Raw genomic sequence first — 19,953 nt, 5'->3', positions numbered from 1 at the left:
CTTGAGCATCTTTATAGGTTACCATTTGGATTGGGAAGTTGTGGTTCATGAATTAGGTTTTTTGAGGTGAAATTAAAATAATGTTTAATGAGACCAAATTTACTTGGCTGGGAATTGGCAGCACTTGAATCACTAACTGGTTTACTCAGTTAATTTGAAGTTCTCCTTCCAACCAAATGTGGATATAACACTGGTATCATTCATTTATTCAACAAACATTTACTGAGAGCTTGCATTATATTGGTTGCCATTCTAAGATATATTAGTGATCAAAATAGGCAAAGATTGCTATCCTTATACAACCTGTATCCTATGAACAAGAGAAGCATTACTCACTCAATCTAAAGGTAATGTTTCCTCTCTCAGTTCAGTTGCTCAGTCGTATCTGACTCTTTGCAAGCCCATGAAATGCAGCACACCAGGCTTCCCTGTCCATCACCAATTCCTGGAGGTTGCTCAAATTCATGTCCATCGAAATCGGTGATGCCATCTAACCATCTTATCCTCTGTCGTCCCCTTCTCCTCCTGCCTTCAAACTTTCCCAGCATCAGGGTCTTTTCAAATGAGTCAGTTCTTTGCATCAGGTAGGTCAAGTATTGTTGTTTCAGCTTTAGCATCAGTCCTTCCAATGAATATTCAGGACTGATTTCCTTTAGGATGGACTCATTGGATCTTCTTGCAGTCCAATGGGCTCTCAAGTCTTCTCCAACACCACAGTTCAAAAGCATCAATTCTTTGGTGCTCAGCTTTCTTTATAGTGCAACTCTCACATTCGTACATGGCTACTGGAAAAACCATAGCCTCGACTAGACGGACCTTTGTAGGCAAAGTAATGTCTCTGCTTTTTAATATGCTGTATAGGTTGGTCGTAACTTTTCTTCCAAGGAGCAAGCATCTTTTAATTTCATGGCTGCATTCACCATCTGCAGTGATTTTGGAGTCCCAAAAAATAAAGTCTCTCATTGTTTCCATTATTTCCTAATCTATTTGCCATGAAGTGATGGGACTGGATGCCATGATCTTAGTTTTCTGAATGCTGAGTTTTTTTTTTTGTTTGTTTGTTTTTTTAATTTTATTTTATTTTTAAACTTTACATAACTGTATTAGATTTGCCAAATATCAAAATGAATCCGCCACAGGTATACATGCGTTCCCCATCCTGAACCCTCTTCCCTCCTCCCAGGGATGGAATGAATGCTGAGTTTTAAGCTAACTTTTTCACTCTCCTCTTTCACTTTCATCAAGAGGTTCTTTAGTTCTTCTTCGCTTTCTGCCATAAGGGTGGTGTCATCTGCATATCTGAGGTTATTGATATTTCTCCTGGCAATCTTGAATCCAGCTTGTGCTTTATCCAGCCCCAGATTTTGCATGATGTATTCTGCATATAAGTTAAATAAGCAGGGTGACAATATATAGCCTTAATGTACTCCTTTCCTGATTTTGAACCAGTTTGTTGTTCCATGTCCAGTTCTAACTGCTGCTTCTTGACCTCCATACAGATTTCTCAGGAGGCAGGTAAGGTTGCCCAGTATCCCCATCTCTTTCAGAATTTTCCACAGTTTGTTGTGATCTACACAGTCGAAGGCTTTTGCATAGTCAATAAAGCAGTAGATGTTTTTCTGGAACTCTCTTGCTTTCTCAATGATCCAGTAGACGTTGGCAATTTGATCTCTGGTTCCTCTGCCTTTTGAAAATCCAGCTTGAACATCTGGAAGTTCATGGTTCACGTACTGTTGAAGCCTGGTTTGGAGAATTTTGAGCGTTACTTTGCTAGCATGTGAGATGAGTGCAATTGTGCGGTAGTTTGAACATTCTTTGGCATTGCCTTTCTTTGAGATTGGAATGAAAACTGACCTTTTCCAATCCTGTGGCCACTGCTGAGTTTTCCAAATTTGCTGGCGTATTGAGTGTAGTACTTTCACAGCATCATCTTTTAGGATTTAAATAGCTCAACTGGTATTCCATCACCTCCACTAGCTGTTCATAGTGATGCCTCCTAAGGCCCACTTGACTTCACATTCCAGGATGTCTGGCTCTAGGTGAGTGTGAGTAATCACACCATTATAATTATCTGAGTCGTAAAGATCTTTTTTGTACAGTTCTTCTGTATATTCCTGCTACCTCTTCTTGACATCTTCTGCTTCTGTTAGGTCCATACCATTTCTGTCCTTTATTGAGCCCATCTTTGCATGAAATGTTCCCTTGGTATCTCTAATTTTCTTGAAGAGATCTCTAGTCTTTCCCAGTCTATTGTTTTCCTCTATTTCTTTGCATTGATCACTGAGGAAGGCTTTCTTATCTCTCCTTGCTATTCTTTGGAACTCTGCACTCAGATGCCTATGCCTTTCCTTTTCTCCTTTGTATTTAGCTTCTCTTCTTTTCTCAGCTATTTGTAAGGCCTCCTCAGACTACCATTTTGCCTTTTTGCATTTCTTTTTCTTGGGGATGGTCTTGATCACTGCCTCCTGTACAATGTCACGAACCTCCGTCCATAGTTCTTCAGGCACTCTATCAGATCTAATCCTTTGAATCTATTTGTCACTTCCACTGTTTAATTGTAAAGAACTTAGGTCATACCTGAATGGTCTAGTGGTTTTCCCTACTTTCTTCAGTTTAAGTCTGAATTTGGCAATAAGGATTACATGATCTGAGCCATAGTCAGCTCCCAGTCTTGTGTTTGCTGACTGTATACAGCTTCTCCATCTTTGGCTGCAAATAATATAATCAATCTGATTTTGATATTGAGCATCTGGTGATGTCCACGTGTTGAGTCATCTCTTGAGCTGTTGGAAGAGGGTGTTTGCTATGACCAGTGCATTGTCTTGGCAAAACTCTGTTAGCCTTTGATGTGCTTCATTTTGTACTCCAAGGCCAAAATGCCTGTTACCCTAGGTATCTCTTGACTTCTTACTTTTGCCTTTCAGTCCCTTATGATGAACAGTACATCTTTTTTGGGTATTAGTTCTAGAAGGTCTTGTAGGTCCTGATAGAACCATTCAACTTCAGCTTCTTCAGCATTACTGGTCGGGGCATAGATTTGGATTTACTATGATATTGAATGGTTCGCCTTGGAAATAAACAGAGATCATTCTGTCATTTTGAGATTGTGCCCAAGTACTGCATTTCAGACTCTTCTGTTGACTATGATGGCTACTCCATTTCTTCTAAGGGATTTTTGCCCACTGTAGTAGATATAATGGGCATCTCAGTTAAATTCACCCATTCCAGTCCATTTTAGTTCACTGATTCAGCTCTTATAGTTTTCCCTTTTTCTTCTTTCTGGCTATCCCAAAATTCTTGAGTAAGTTAGCTGATCAAGAGGGTAATATTAATACTTTGATTGGCTAGTTGACCCATGTTCAAACATTGTGCCTAAATATGAATAACAACTTTTTTATAACTTAAAAACATTTAGTCCTTTTTAGATATTCACTATCTATGAAGAATACCAGGGATGGCAGAACCTGGTGGGCTGCCGTCTATGGGGTCGCACAGAATCGGACACGACTGAAGCGACTTAGCAACAACAACATATTAATGAGTGCATGCTAAGTCACTTTAGTCATGTCTGACTCTTTGTGACCCCATGAACTGTAGCCCACCAGGTTCCTCTGTCTATGAAATTTTTCAGGCAAAAATATTGGAGTCAGTTACCATTCACTTCTCTAGGGGATCTTCCTCGTCCAGGGATTGAACCCAGATCTCCTGCATTGCAGGCAGACTCTTAACCATTTGAGCCACCAGGGAAGCCATGTACAGGGAGGGCTCAGGGTAGGTGTGGATAATTCATGTAAAACAGTTTGCATAGGTTTTCTGGAAAGAAAATTTCCCACCTGATAGTTCCACTTGCCTTTCTGACAAACAGTATTTCTGTCCTGGTAAGCACCGCTTTCCTCTGGGTGTCCTGTTCTCAGTTGATATCACACACGTCAGATCTGTAAGTATACTGGAAACCATCTGGTCCAAATGTCTTATTCTGCAGACGTGACATTTGAGGGCTGGAAATTTAAAGAAGCTTGGTTTACGTCTTCAGAGTGTCTGACTGCCTTTGTCAGATGTAAGATTAATTGTAACAGATTTCACCTGAAAAGCAGATGAAAATCAAATCAAATCATTTCTTGACTTCCCTTCCCCCTACCTCAGGGCATGATGTTCCAACACTGAGTCTTCCAATTGATGTTTACTTGTGGTATATCTCTCCGTGGAAGATGTAGCACTTACACCAGTCAGAAAGGGCTTTGTTGAAAGCAATAGTAAACACCAACACAGCAGTGACTTTAAAAAGACACTGATTTCTCTCTCTTATAAAAGACATGCAGAGATAGGCTGCTCAGGGGTGGTGAGCCAGCAATCTGCATGTTTCAGGTCCTTCTTGCTCAGCTCTCCACCATCCCTGGAGTGTGGCCCTTGTCCTCCTATCCAGGTTGGCTTGTCTGTCCATCATATCTGTATTCTAGACAGCAGGATTTTGGAAAGAGAAGAAAGAGGTAAAATATGAATGTTACTGAGTCAGTGTCAGTCAGGTGTGATCAGAAAAGCAGGACTAGTAAGAGTGAAGTAAATAGGGGATTTATTTGAGGGACTTGACCTTCCAAACTGTGGGTATAGGTTAAACTGTTTCTGTTCTGCTGTGCTGGTTTTGTGTATGGGTGCTGAGCCTGAGGAGAGCAGGGCAGGCCATCTGAAAGATGGACGTGTTCATGGTCAGTTTTATGTGTCACCTTGGTAAGGCTGCCACCCCCTGTCATTCAGCCAGGTGCTGTGTAGGGATTTTGTATTTGTGACTGAAGTCTATAATCAGTTTAAGTAAGGAAGATTATCCTTGGTAATCTGGGTAGGACTGATTCAATCCGTCAAAAGGCAGAACCGAGGCTGCCCAGAAGAAGAAATTCCACCTCCCAACTGCAGCTTCCCTTCATGTCTGTGAGGTCCAGCCTGCCCTTCCTGATGGCCTACCTAACAGACAGCTGGCTTTCAGTGGAAGACAGTTCCTCGTAATGACTCTCTGAATTTGTATCTCCTGCTGGTTCTGTGTCTCTGGCAAAACCCTGATGGCACAGACTTTGGGGGAGAGAAACAAGGATGCCCTGGAACCCACGCAGAGGAAGTAGAAGCTGCATTCATCTTTAACTGCCTCCAAGCCTCCAGCTGCAAGGAGGCTGGTGGAAAGCTGGCTTTGTCATGCAGCTAACCCACCTTGTCCAGGAGCTAGAGAAGCAGCAGGATCCAGCAGGGAGGGGACTGCGGCAGGCCCAGCTGCTCTGTCATGCTGACAGGACAGGACGAGCCAGCGGATCTGTGACACGGTGCGCCAGCTGCAAGGGCCCCCGACTTTCCTGTGACCTTCCTAGTGTAGCCATGGCTGCCGCTGCACTTCTGCCTTCCTGACCTTGTGGGAATGTCTCCTGAGCCCATCCTAGTCCAGGACCAAACTAGAGGAGGGGAGCTTGGGAAACACTGCTCCACTTGAGCTAGGCTGACACAGTATAAAACCACCACCACCAAGGTATCTCTGGGGAGGTTTTTTGGAAGCTCCCAGATGCCGATGTATTTTATAGCTCCTTGGCCGGATCGAGCAGAGCGTATTTGGCTGTATGTCTCAAAATGACAGGTTCTCTTCTTTTGAAAGGGAGGACGAACTTGGGGTTGCTAACTAATCCTTTCAGTCAGAGGACTACTCTTTACAGGACGCAGTTCCTATCTTCTGAAGCCTAATTTTTAGGAGGGGAAATAATATATTGTACAAACCTGTGTGTTAAGCTTCGTAAACAGAAATACTTCCCCTTCATCAGTTCAGTTCAGTCGCTCAGTCGTGTCCGACTCTTTGTGACCCCATGGACTGCAGCACTCCAGGCTTCCCTGTCCATCACCACCTCCCGGAGATTGCTCACGTGTCCATAGGGTCGGTGATGCCATCCAACTATCTCATCCTTGGTCGTCCCCTTCTCCTCTTGCTGTCAGTCTTTCCTAGCATCAGGGTCTTTAACACTGAGTCAGTTCTTTACATCAAGTGGCCAAAGTATTGGAGCTTCAGCATCAGTCATTCCAATGAATATTCAGGACTTCCCCTTCATGGTCCCTTGGAAACCTTCATGGAGTGTTTTTATGTAAAAAAAAAAAAAAAAAAAAAATACCTTTCATATATAAAGTATGATTCCCAGGACAGCAGTGAAGCACTATCAGCAGGTGATTCTGTACCCTAGGTATCAGAGGATATCTTCTATAGATTAGCAGCAGCACTTCTTAAAAGCCTTGAGGGGATGCTTTCTTCTCAGGAAGAAGAAAATGCAGGGTCAGCGACCAGGGACTTCAGTAAATGGAATGCCTTTGGGGCTCTGCTTTAGTACAATGCAAAGGAAATCATGGATTTACATAGACAAAATGCCTCTTTGTGTGTACAAATTCAACCAAATCAACTCCAGTACATATATTATGTAAGACATATATTATGTCTATGGAGCTTTATCACAGGCCAGGCACTGGTCTAAGCAAGGCACTGGTCTAAGCAATGTAAGTAGATTAGCACATGAAAACTCACTAGAACCTCAGAGTATTTACTATCACTATTATTCATATTTTACAGATAAGGAAGTGCAGCACACAAAATAAATTCAACAAGAGGTTGAACTCAAGACTGATACTCTGGAGCCCTTCTCTTACATTTCCCCGATTCACTCCTGGGTCCTGACTCATCCCAGAAATAATACATCCAGTACCCTCTCTGTTCTAAGTAAGGCCGGAAAGTGAATACAGGAAAAAGTGTTTCAGCAAAAACAAACACTTAAAGCAAGAGTTTCCCCTCAGCCTACAAATAACTGCAAAATTAATTATATGCCCTATTTTAGAATTGTTCTGATTAAATACAGTGAAATAAATAGTAACCTCTTACTCTTTGGGGATGAGTTTTAAAGGAAAAACCCTGAAAGTGAAAGGGAAGAAGAGGTGAGGCTGGATGGGCTTAGCACCTCCAGTCAGACCTGGAGGAGTGCCCTGTGATGGGGTCCACGCTCGCTCCCCCCACACCTAGTGGACCGACAGAGCCCTTCTAGTTAAGGTCTGTGAGGGCAGATGTTTAATGCTCCTCTGAAGCACCTAGGAGTCCTCCGGGGAGTTGCACAGCCCCGGGGGCTCAAGAACTGTTTTGGGAAGGAGTACTTGAAAGAAGGGGGTTGGAAGGCAGCTATCAGTTTAGGGCTTTCCAGACTGGTGCACTGTGCTCCATGCTATGCTAAAGGTGGGACTCAGATGTTGTTTTCTCCTGTGTCAGTATCCACTGGGGCCAAGAACCCATATATGACACCGTAACTGGCCTGTTTTTTAATAGGGGAAGGGGTGTCATTGTGGGATTTGACCCAGAAACCAGCCAGAGGTGTGTATTATGCTGACAGCCAGCTCTGAGACCCCTGGTAAGAAGGCAATCAGATAGCAAAGGATATGATTCTTCATTGCCCTTGAAGTCACTTCGAACCTGTGATGACCATGTGACTGATTAAAAACCCAGACAGGTTGAGTGTTGCAGAAAATATGAAATAAGCCTGAAGCCTGTAAATCCACGGAGGAATTTTTTTTTTTTTCTAGGCAGCTGATAACAGAAGGTCTCCAGCATGATAAACTGCCTGCCTGCAATTCAACTGTATCAAAATCCTCTTGGCTCTCTTAAAAATAAATAAAATTGGAAATGGAAACGTGTGAAGACATACTGAACAGTAGCAACAAGATTCCGAACGCTAGAGACATTTTGCCATTCACAGAATTCAGGAAAACAGCCTATCTGTGGAAGGCTCTCCCAGCTCCAAAGGCTGAGCGCGGCTTGGTGAGTTCCCCGCCGCTGCTGGAAGTGAGCTATAAATAGAGCGGGGCGGGAAGCGCCCTGCTCAGGGGGCGGGCTGGAGATCCCCGGCTCTCCGCTCCCCACCCTCCGCCTGCGGCGCGCGCTCCCGGACGGGGAAGCCTGCGCGGCGGGCCTGCCGCCTTAACCCTCGCCATTCCGGGTAGCTCCGGGAAACAGCTACCGGCGGGGAGGGCGTGATGGCGAACCGGCTGGGAAGGGAAACGGAGACACGCTTCTCACCTGGGCCTGGCAACCCTCCACCAGGGATCTCTCCACCCCCTTCTCTTGCCCTTCGAGCTTTGGTTAACCCTTGAAATCCGGCCTTGAAATACACAAGAGGGGGTTTGTTCCCTGACTTGAAGTCGAGCGGCTGAAATCCAGATCTTTTAAAACCATCCCAAATTTGGTTTGAGGAATCATGTTGGCTGTCCTATTTCAGCGTGGCGTACCCTCCCCCGTGCTGCTCTGGACAGTTCCTTTCCTCGGGAGGGAACTGTCAAGCGAGGTGTGTGTGTGTGCGCGCGCGTGTGTTGTTTTCGGCGCATGCACACCCCTCGGTAGCCTCAAGGTCGGCAATACCCTGAGCTTTCCCGGCCCCCCGCCGTCCGGGCTCGGCCCTGCCAGGCAGGGACGGAGAGAGAGGGAGTCCCCCGTCCCGGCAGGGCGTTCTGCGAGCGGTTTCAGCGTCCAGCAAGGTCGGTGCTGAAGCAGGGCCGGGCGCGGGGAAGCTGGGCTCCGGAGGGTGGACCCCGAACAGCCGCCACTGGGCGGCAGGGACCCGGCCGGGCCGCTCGGCGCGCCAGGACTCCCCCGGGGGTGCTCGGAGACCCCGGAGAGGAGGAGCGGGGAGGGGCGCGGGGCTCTCCCAGGCCGCGAGCTGTCCCGGAATTTGAAGACCGGAGAGGCAACTGGTTCCTGGCCAGGACTCCTGATTTCTTCTCAGATGGAAACAGTTTCTCCAGGTGAACCTGCTGGAATTCTCAATGGAGTCTCACTCGGGTTTAGCCTCCTGGTACATTTAACCGAGGCCGCATTTATCCCCGTGAGAAGAGGAAGGTGCCAAATGGAGCGGGGCTGTCGGTTGCAGAACACGGTAAGCTGGAGACGAAGGTGGCATTGCCAGGGGCTGGGGTGGGGTGGTGGGGCACAGATTTAATGGGACCCTCCTCTCCCAGCCAAGATGGTGAAAGGAAGTTTGCCTTGGTCTTCTACTCCCGTTCACCCTCCCAGGCCTTCTCTGCTTTATCTTTTCCCTGCCTCCGCTCCTAAGTTAAAAAGAAACATTCGCCTGGGTGGGTGGGTGGTGGAGAGACTCCCTTACGTTCTTATTTTCGGCATGTTCAGGTTCTAGGCTAGTCGCAGATGCCACAGTGCGACCTGAAATTTCCCATCGCCCCTCCTTCTCTTCCACCTCTCCTCCCTTCTCCCTTGACTGAGTTCCCTGCTCCCCTCTTTCCTGATGCAGCCTACTTTTCTTTCTTTATCATCCTCCTTTCTAAGTTTCCTTTTCTCTCTTCAAAAATTTGAACCATAAGGCAGGGAGGGAGGCGGGAATGTTGTGACTGTAATGTACTGCTGGAGTGATAGGGTGATGGGTTGATGGTTTATGAAGCATTTATTCATCAACCATTGTTGAGCACTCACTCTGCACACTTCTTCCTGTATTCAATGACCAGACCATTTTCTCAAAAATAAACTGCCTCTCAGCTTTTCCCTGAGAACCTCTCTGCTTTCCTCTAGGCTGCAGGAGTGGACGTCTGCAGGACAGGAGGAAGAAGAGGGAGTGTCTTAGATCCAGGCTAGTTGGGTGCCTCTATGCTCTCACTCCTTGGAGGCCTGATAATTAATCACACATTAATCATGTAACCATTTATCAAGCACTCACTGTGTTTGTGGTATTGTTCTAAGAACTTTACAAGTATTCACTCATTTAAACCTCGTAACAACCCCAAGAAGTAATGACTACTATTATTTTTTACACGTGACATAGGAACGGAAGATTTAAATAATTTGTTCATGATCACACAACTATTAAGTGGGAGAGCTGCGATTGGAACACAGAACATCAGACTCTGGATCACAACTCTTTATTATATATCTGTGTCCTTAGATATTTGCCCATCTATCTGAGATGGATGAACAAGGCAACCAAAATCCTTGGAGTCTGTATTTTAGTTAAGGGAAACAAACAATATATTCAGCAGATAGACTGGATAACTTCAGGCAGTGGTAGATGCCACAAAGGAAAGAGAACAGAGTTTGTACTAGGGAGTGGCGACCTTCACGTCAAGAATAGAGAGGGACATTCTCTTTGTGGTGGGAACTTTCAGGCTGAGACCTTAAAGCACTGAGGAAAGGAAGTACAAATAGCTAGTGAATGTGTACTAGTTATTAACTTTAGTAATTACAGGAATGCAAATCAAAGTCATGGGATACTCAACCCATTTGGTTGGCCTTGAATTAAGAAGTTTGAAAATATCAAGTGATTTAAGAGGATGTAAATGCACAGGACCTTCCAACATTGCTGATGGGAATGTAAACTGGCACAATGACTTTGGGAAATGTTTGGCATTGTGCCCTAATTTGAACATTTGTACACCTGTGATCCAATTGTTCAACTCACTCCTAGATTTATATATATTAAAAACTCTTGGATTCGTTCAACAGGAGACATGTATATGAACATTCATAACAGTCTGATTTTAATGAAAGTTTGGAGAGAACTCCGATGCCCATCACCAAGGAATAGATAAACAGTGTAATATTTTCACTAAGAGGAATATTATACAGCAGTCAAAAAGGATTAACTGGGTGACACATAACAATATGATTGCATACAAGCTATAGAATATTAAGTGAAAATTGGCTGAAAGATTACATACCGCAAGACAATCTCATAATGTTGAAAATTAACAAAAAACCCTACCACTTAGGAATATATGTAGATGCATATACAAAAATAGGAAATTTATGAAAATACGAAAGCAAGACAATAAGACTCTGAGATTTGTACTTGTGGTTACCTTAGATGGGGAGAAGCCAGGTGACCATGTGGTTCCTTAGGGGTGAGTCAGTGGCAGGGTCTCACCTAGGTTTTGACTGGTAGGGCCAGATCTGCTTGTTACATTGTTAAAAATAACTTGTAAATAATGAAAGGTGACAGGCCACGCATGCAGCTAATGAAAGTAAATGATGAATTAAACATTAAGACTAACCGTGTTCTGTGTTGGAAAGGTAGGAAAGAACAGAAGTAACCGTGTTCTGTGTTGGAAAGGTAGGAAAGAACAGAAGTAGACACCTCAGTCTGGCAAAGGGAGGCTGATGTTTCTCAGAATGAGGAGGGCAGCCAGAGTCAGGGTTGGCCAGCAAATCAGACAGGTGGTCTGGAACCAGATCTTGCAGAGCCTTGTAGGTCAAGCTAAAGATTGAAGGGTTTTAAGGAGAGAGTGAAATAACATTGGATTTAAGGTTTTCAAAGGCTCCTCTGTGGCTGTGTGGAGAATAGACGATGGGAAGGGCACTTCAGAGGCCACTGTAGTAAGAAAGGAGAGGAGATGGCGTGGGTGCAGCTGTGTTTCTGCACGTTACTTACTGCATCGGGCACTAGCCTGGAGGTCAGGTGGAGGTCAAAATCTAGTTCTTGCTCCCTTGTCAGGAAATGTCCTTGTCACAGGGCTTTGAAGGCCTGGAGGAAGAGCACTGTTCTGAGATTGGCGCTCAGGGCTCTGTGGGTCAGCAGCAGCCCAGGGGGATCAGTGCCATGAGCATGGACTTGAAGAGAAGTTGATGGATTCGGGACACATGTTGAAGGTAGAATGGACAGGGCCTCTTGATGGATTAGAGACGGGTGTTAGGGAAAGAGAGGAGTCAAAAGTGACACCTGCGTTTTTGTTTTTTTTTTTATTTGACTGTGAGGATATTGATGCTGTTTACAGCGAATGGAAAAAATCTTATTTTAAGTATATTAATTTTGAAATTCTGTTAGACAGTCAGGTGTACATGTCAGGTAGGGAGTTGGTTTGAGTGTGAACCTTGAAGGACAATCTGCGGCAAGAGACTTAAGTGTGGAAAGTATAAGCCTGTAGATGGTTGAGTCCAAATTCCTTCACTTAAGTTGTCACTGTCAGATTGTGAATTCCCTGGGGGCAGAGGAATTTTGTTTTTTTAATCCTCAGAGGAGGGTAAAGTAGAATAGGTTATCCATAAATATTGGTTGAATAGATACCAGAGGGATGCATCAACAGTGCAGAGGTGGAGAAATCGAGGGACCATGGAGGGAATGTCCTAGATGACCCTACCGGTGTCCAAAAGTTGAGGCTGTGTCCTTTCCTGTTCCTCCTGAGGCTGAAGCAAGTCTAATGGAGATGCCAACCCTTTAGGAAGATGTGAGCCAGGGTCTTGGAGCCACTGTTCCATGTGGTACCCAGAGCTATTCACAGCAGCCCCAAATGGCACAGACTAGAGAGTAAAGGAAAAGGATGGCCGGGAGAGCCCTGAGGGTCAGGGAGGCCAATGCAGAAGCACGGAGCTGGCACAGGTACTCAGCCAGGAACGCAGCAGAGCTTGCTGGGGCAGGGACAGGTGAAATCAGCAAGAGGAGAGAGGACCCAGAGGCTGAACCAAAGGAAAGGCAAGGGAGTTGTTACCAATGGAGCCATAGATTTGGTGTCAAGTCCAGTGTATATTATAGGCGTATTGATAATCACCAGCTACCTACCTTGGGGCTGGCCACAATCTTCTTATATGCCCCAGGTCCACAAGACCCCAAGCTGTGCTGTCCTTTGAGGCCTGTCCATCTCAGATACCCCATCCCATCATCCTGCGGAGCCTCCTGAGCAGCACTGGCCCCCACAATACCCTGCACAGCCAGGCTTGAGCTGACCTCCCTGACTACGCTTGTGCCGATAAGGTTCTCCCATGCCACCGTGCCATCACTCTGCCATCTAGTTCCCCAGCCGCCACCCTTGCACATTGCAGTTCACGTCTCCTTACTTACCCGTCTCCTTCCTTTTGGCGAGGCCCTTGTGTCTATTCACTGGTGTATCTCTGGTCTGAGCAGAGACTGGCTTAAGGGACATTGCACAGGGATTGTGAAAAGCAGGAGGGAGGAGGAAAAATTCCCCTTTTTGTTTGGCTTTAAGATGATCAGGATGAGACCATCCCCTTCTCACTAAAGATAAACACACAAAGTCCTCTCTTTCCTTGGACAGCTGGATACAGTATTGCTTAAGAATGTAAACTTTGGAATAAAATCAACTGGAATTCATTTCAGGCCCTAACGCAAATAGCTAGGGGGGTCAGTTCTCAAAGACTCAGTTTTTTTCATCTGTCAAATGCAGAAAATAACAAAACCTCCCTAACGTTGTCATTGTGAGTTTTAAAGAAGGTAATGATGTGAAGCTTCTAAGCACAGTGCCCGGCATAAAATAGGGTCACTGTAAAGTTTAGGTATTGGGCTTCCCTGATAACTCCATTGGTAAAGAATCTGCCTGTAATGCTGCTGCTGCTGCTGCTAAGTCACTTCAGTCGTGTCCAACTCTGTGCGACCCCATAGACAGCAGCCCACCAGGCTCCCCCGTCCCTGGGATTCTCCAGGCAAGAACACTGGAGCGGGTTGCCCTTTCCTTCTCCAATGCCTGAAAGTGAAAGGTGAAAGTGAAGTTGCTCAGTCGTGTCCGACCCTCAGCGACCCCATGGACTGCAGCCCACCAGGCTCCTCTGTCCATGGGATTTTCCAGGCAAGAGTACTGGAGTGGGGTGCCATTGCCTTCTCCCGTCTGCAATACTGGAGACCCCAGTTCAGTTTCTGGGTTGGAAAGATCCACTGCAGAAGGGATAGGCTACCAACTCCAGTATTCTTGGGCTTCTCTGGTGGCTCAGCTGGTAAAGAGAATTCCATGGACTGTATGGTCCTTGGGGTCACAAAGAATCGGATATGACTGAGTGACTTTCACAGTTTAGATATTCATATTTTCTAAGACGTTTAATTGTCAATGCCTTCTTTATTGATGAACTTCAAGGAAATGCTTCTAATTCTGAGAATCAAGCCTCCTTATCCAGAGGTGCCTGTGCTCTGGCAGTGAGGTAGTAGGCATTTTTGGCAAAGGAAACATTTCCTGGGCATGTGGGCATTTGCTGTCTTATTCTTCACATTATGCCATGTAGTATTCCACTGTACATAATTCTTGGCCAGCCAGGAGTCTGAATAACAGTGAGGATTCAGAATTTATTCATTCAGCATTTCATAAACTGTGATTGAATGTCTTACTATGTAAATGGAGATGCAATGATGCCTAAGACACAGCCCCTGCTTTCAAGGAAATCACAGTCTGGTTAGGAAGGCAGACAAATAAACCGACAATGACAATTCACATAGTCACAGGATTACTTCTGGTCCAGACCTCCACACCCCCACTTCTGCCCAGCCCTGGCAAGATGGGTGTGAACATAGTAATGTTACCGATCTGGGTCCTTGGACTCTTTAGTCAATAGAAACTGAGAAGAGGCCAGATGAGAATTTCAAGCAAAGCTTTATTGCGGTTCATGCTGCAGCACAAGGGAATGAAAACAAGTAACAGGTGCCCTTGCTGGCACCCCAGGAGGATGGGCTGGTTCCTTAAGCGGGCTGAGGGAGGGCGGCAGGTCCATGGCTTGGGCTGTTCGGGTGACTTATGTGGCCTGCCCACACCCTTGGTGGTGCTTTGTGCAGGCATCATGCCCAGTATGCTGTTTTTGTTCCTCCCACCTCAGAAATGGCAGTTGGTTTGTGGCGTTTGTACCTTACTGTTTGTGATTTTCTCTGACTGCACAAGCCACAGTTATTTTTAGTCCCTTATAGTTTCTTTGTATTCTGCTGCCGGAGAAGCCCTTTGTCCAGGTGCAAGCAGGTAAAGTGTCCCAGGTCCCAGGCTGTCTTAGTAATAGTCATGGTATTTGTAGATATATTTACAATGTACAAATCACGTTCGGGCTTCCCTGATAACCCAGTTGGTATAGATTCCATCTGCAATGCAGGAGACCCCAGTTCAATTCCTGGGTCTGGAAGATCAACTGGAGAAGGGATAGGCTATGACTCCAGTATTCTTGGGCTTCTCTGGTGGCTCAGCTGGTAAAGAATCTGCCTGCAATGAGGGAGACCTGGGTTTGATCCCTGGGTTGAGAAGATCCCCTGGAGAAGGGAAAGGCTACCCATTCCAGTATTCTGGCTTGGAGAATTCCACGGACTGAATAGTCCATGGGGTCGCAAAGAGTCCGACACGACTGAGCGACTTTCACTTTCACAAATCAGGTTCACTTTGAATTCTTTCTTTTGATTTTCGTAACAACTGTATAAGGTAGGTCGTGATCACTACTCATTTTATGAATGCAACCTAAGACTCCAGTGACCACTTGTGTTTACATTAAGTCAGGCTGTCTTGGGCCATGATCTGTCCTTCCAGCCTCTCCCACTGTCCCCGTGCAGAGGTCTGTCAAGTTCACCACCCTTGTGGACCGGGCTTTAGTCATGATTCTGAGTTTTTCTCCTTGGGTTTGAGGGGCAGGTTTAGCTTCCGTGTTGGGACCTGTGTTCTCTACAGACTTACACTGATGACTGATCCTACTCAGTTAGCCTTGGGCCACCCTTCTGATCTCTAGGACTCCATTGTGGTACTGGCCACTGGCCAAGAGGCAAAGCCCAGGGGAGGGTTGTAACAGCATCCCTGAGAAAGCCACAGGCACTGTGTTCATTAACTGTGCTTTTGAAGTGGGGAAGTGGAGGAAGTGACAGAAGAATCTCTTTGTTTCCCAGTTCCACAGTGATTCAGTCAGTTGTATTCCTGGATGTTTCTCCTAAAAAGGGAAAGAATATAGGAGTCACTTGAACCTCTTTAAAGATGGAATGACTTATTTACACTTTCTCAGAGATGTTTCACTGCAGTTAAGTCATTTATGAAATTCATAGAAGTCTTCTGATACAGGTTACATCATTGATTGAAATCTGCTTATGGTTATTTACACAAATAATTTTATGTGTTTAAATTTACTTGGGGAAAGTAAAATCTCACAGACTGGTCCTGTGACTGTAACACGGAAGAGTGAGTTTGTTGCTGAGAAAATGTGTTTTTCAAATCTATTGTGTTTTTCATCTTTGTGAAAGATGTTTTTTGGTGTTTTTGCTGCCCACAGAATGTGTGGGTGGGGCATCTCAGACACCTCCTGCCAGGCCTGCAGTGCAGCAAGAGGATGGTTTTGCCTGTAGCAGTTCAGAAATACTGAAGGAACAATCTCCTCCCCAGATCTCTAACCAGGATAACTTGGATTAGATTATTTTGTGAGGGGGAGGGGGATTGGTTAACAGGTCATTTTTTTTTTTAATTTAAATATGATGTTTGTAAAACACAATATAAATAAAAGCCATACTTTATCGAAGGTGAGTTTTCAAAAGGGATTTTAAAATTCCATTTGCTTCAGTGTATTGAGGATCAAGCTATATGTTAATTGACTGGTAAAGAAATACTACTAAAAATTTCGTTCTATATTCAGGGAGACTGGTCTGAATTGTAAAAGGTCTGAACCACATTGTGAGTGCTTTATGAAATATCTTTGTTATACTTTCAGTTCATGCAGTAGTAGTACCAGCAGAGTGAATTGGATGAGAGTTTCCTCATGTGCAGGTAAAATTCATACGGACTTGTTAAAATCAGTTGAATATAAACAGGTTAGTCCTTCAACAAATCTCCTTTTGTTTCAAAGTGGTTAACATTTTAGGGTGTTAATTTGCTCAGCAGAACTTGCATTGTTCCTAAATAACTTCAGTTCAAGATAATTCAACAGAACCTACTTTCTAAACTACTGAAACCTAAATGATTTTTACTGTAAATTCAAATTGAAAACCAAGCATCCAGTCCCAGATAAGGTTGGTTTTCTGCTTAACTTTCAGGGAAAGATTTTTTTCCTTTCAGGTTGGAGAAAAAATTATCACCTGACTTGTAACCGACAATTTTGATGTGTTCTAAAAGAGAAGAGCCTTGCCAACTTCAAACAGCTGTGCTCAGCACACCCCTCATTCCAGACCCCAGCCTCCATTGTTAATATAAACAATTTTTGTACAGCCCCTCAGATAAATGGCTGGCAAACACTATGTCCAAAATGTGATTATCATGTATATGTCTGAAGATACTGGCTGCCCTTAGTCAAGGCATCTCTGGCAAATTAGCATTGAATCTTTCTGGTTTGTGTTTTATAATTTTACTGAAAAATAGAAACTGATCTTGCCTCATGTGGAATGGTAGAGATAGATGGAAATGAAAGCAGGACAAGCCAGACCAGTGCTTTTCAAATTCCTGTTTTTCAAAACACAGATTTCTAGGCCCTAATCTCAGATACTGTCTGTTAGAATTTTTCAAGACCCCATTTCTAACAAGGAGAAGGCAATGGCACCCCACTCCAGTACTCTTGCCTGGAAAATCCCATGGACAGAGGAGCCTGGTAGGCTGCAGTCCATGGGGTTGAGAAGAGTTGGACACAACTGAGTGACTTCACTTTCACTTTTCACTTTCATGCATTGGAGAAGGAAATGGCAACCCACTCCAGTGTTCTTGCCTGGAGAACCCCAGAGACGACGGAGCCTGGTGGGCTGCTGTCTGTGGGGTCACACCGAGTCAGACACGACTGAAGCGACTTAGCAGCAGCAGCATTTTCTAACAAGCTCTCAGGTGATGCAAATGCTTGCAGGTTCATGGACCACACTTCAGGCAGCACTGGCCTACATCATTAATTTCAAGGAAGCATAGGTGTTAACACTGAGAATGCACTTCAGAAACAAAACTCACAAGAACATGACTCTTCTTGCAGAGGGAGGGAAGGCAATGCTAGTGTGACCAGCCATCCAGTTGGACCCTGATTGTCTTGGTTTTAAAACTGAAAGTCTTAAACTTTCAGGCCAACTAGAAGATTGGTCATCTTCCAAGGCAGACTGGACTGGTGTATCATGGTAGCTTTGTGGTACTTTGAAGTGATGGTGTTTGGCTTATATTTTAAACCCAGGAAAAGCCAAAGCATGCTGTGAATTGACACGTAATCACATGCAACTAAGGATTGCCAGTCTGCATCTTCAGCTTTTCTAAATCTCTTAAAAGTTGTAGTGGATTGGGTGTTTCTAAACTTGTGTGCACGTTGGAATCACCTGGGGAACTTAAAAAAAAAAAAAGAACGGGATACCTGTGTTCTACCCTCTCCTGCATTGTGAATTAATTGGTTTAAGATGTGAACTGGGTGCTTCTAGGTTTGAAAGGTCCCCAGGTGATCCCAATCCATAGGCCAGTGGGGGCGTCACTGTGGTAGAGTTTCCGAGATGGCTGCCATCGACACGCCCTCCTTTCTGCTCTCTTCCTGGTTGCCAGAGGGTATGTCAGTTTTCTGTCTTTTGACTTGCTTTGAATAATGAAATTTAATGACAGTGAAATCTGGGGCTTGTAGCCTGGTGGCACTGGGCTCCTCTCTCTTGGAAGCCAGCCTCCTTGTGAGAGGTCTGACTGTCCTGAGTTTGCTGTGAGGAAGCCCCAGCTTGCCTTGGGGAGAGCAAGTCGCTGCGTGAAGGAGCTGGGCACACATATATGAGAGGAGCTTTCTTGGACCTTCTAGTCTGGTCCAGCTAACAGCTAAATTTGGCGAAGTGAGTGACCCCAGTTGATGTCACCAGGATTTTGGAACCATGCCGGCAAGCCCCCCTCATCTTTGCCTGAAGTCATTTCATTTTGGGTGATTGGTTTTGGAATAATATATAGCTGAAACACAAGTGTATTTCTTGAACTTATTGGTAATAATAATGCAAAGGAGGCATTTTGGAAGGTTCTGTGTGAATGAGGAACAACTTATTTGTCATCCTGATCAAAGTACGATGCAAACTGAAACCATATTGCTGAATATTTGAAGGGGAAATAAAAATTACTATGTTAATAAAATTATTCATGATAGTGACAAAGATTTCACTGTTGTTATCGTAGTAGCTTCAACCGTGCCTTCTCTTAGGTTTTCTGAAAAAGCAGAGCCCAAGGCAGTGCTTAGAGTGCTATCAGTTCTTCTGGGCTGTGCAACCCAGAGTATGAGGGTGATGAGGCACAAGAGTGCGTGATGTGATTCTGTGTAATGCTATGTATCGCCACACCGGCTGCGGTCTAAAAGCAGGGAGCTGTGCTAAGACACGCTGTGTCACTCTGCACTGGCTCAGTGTTTGGGCTCCCCTGGAAGCACTGCAGAAAGGAACAAAACCTTCGTGTAGTGCACAGAAGAGAAAAAGAGGAACTTAGCTTCCCGGCTCCTTCTAATTTCACTTCTCACTGATGAAATTTTACTCCCCAGGAAGTTAATTCTCTGTACTCCTGACTCTCTGTGGCTGCTCAGGAATCTGGGCACCATGTCATAGTCTTTTTCTGTATTTTTTGTTTGTTTGCTTGTTTTTACTAAAACATACTCTGAGGTATCTGACTTTGATACTGTTTTTGCAAATTACAAAATATAATTTGTTTTGGCAAATTATGGGCTTCCCTTGTGGCTCAGTGGTAAAGAATCTGCCTGCAATACAGGAGACCTGGGTTCGATCCCTGGGTTGGGAAGATCCCCTGGAAAAGGGAAAGGCTACCCACTCCAGTATTCTGGCTTAGAGAATTCCGTGAACTATATAGTCCATGGGGTCGCAAAGAGTCAGACAGGACTGAATGACTTTCACTTCACACTTGCAAATTACATTCTGAGGCTGAAATGATCCATTAATGTAGATCATCATCCTGCTTTTCGCCATGTGTTCAGTATCAATTCCAATATAAATACAATATTAGTCTTAACTGCTCTTCCCTTTCAATAATCTTACTGAACACCACCATATCCCTGGACGTTGGCAAACGTCAACACCAAGAAGTTTGTTTTTATTTTACTGTTAGGCAGAGCCCAGTCTTTTCTCATATAGAGTGGAGTGTGTGTGCTTTCTAACCTTGAGAGAAGCAGGACGCCAATGAGCTGTCACTTCTGGACACCTATCCTTTTTGATGAGCTGTTAACTCTTTTTCTAGTCAAGTCTTTTTTGCAACAGGTAAAGAGATGAGGAGCAAAAACATGCCATGTTTAGTTATTTCATGAGGCTAGTA

General features: G+C 44.8%; 1 protein-coding gene across 2 annotated transcripts in view; it reads left to right on the top strand.

Moving 5' to 3' along the window:
* KCNN2 (potassium calcium-activated channel subfamily N member 2) overlaps positions 1-19,953 on the top strand; it is a 583,536-nt gene that overhangs the window by 71,868 nt on the left and 491,715 nt on the right. For both annotated transcript variants that reach the window (XM_044925506.2, XM_044925504.2), the window contains exon 3: positions 7,579-8,924. The gene's annotated coding sequence lies outside the window, so the exon portion shown is untranslated. The remainder of the gene's footprint in view (positions 1-7,578; positions 8,925-19,953) is intronic.

The sequence above is a fragment of the Bubalus bubalis genome, chromosome 11 (assembly GCF_019923935.1).
Source record: "Bubalus bubalis isolate 160015118507 breed Murrah chromosome 11, NDDB_SH_1, whole genome shotgun sequence".
Classification (NCBI taxonomy): Eukaryota; Metazoa; Chordata; class Mammalia; order Artiodactyla; family Bovidae; genus Bubalus; species Bubalus bubalis.
Note: the sequence above shows the minus strand (reverse complement) of the source record. Positions and strands in the feature narration are given on the sequence as shown.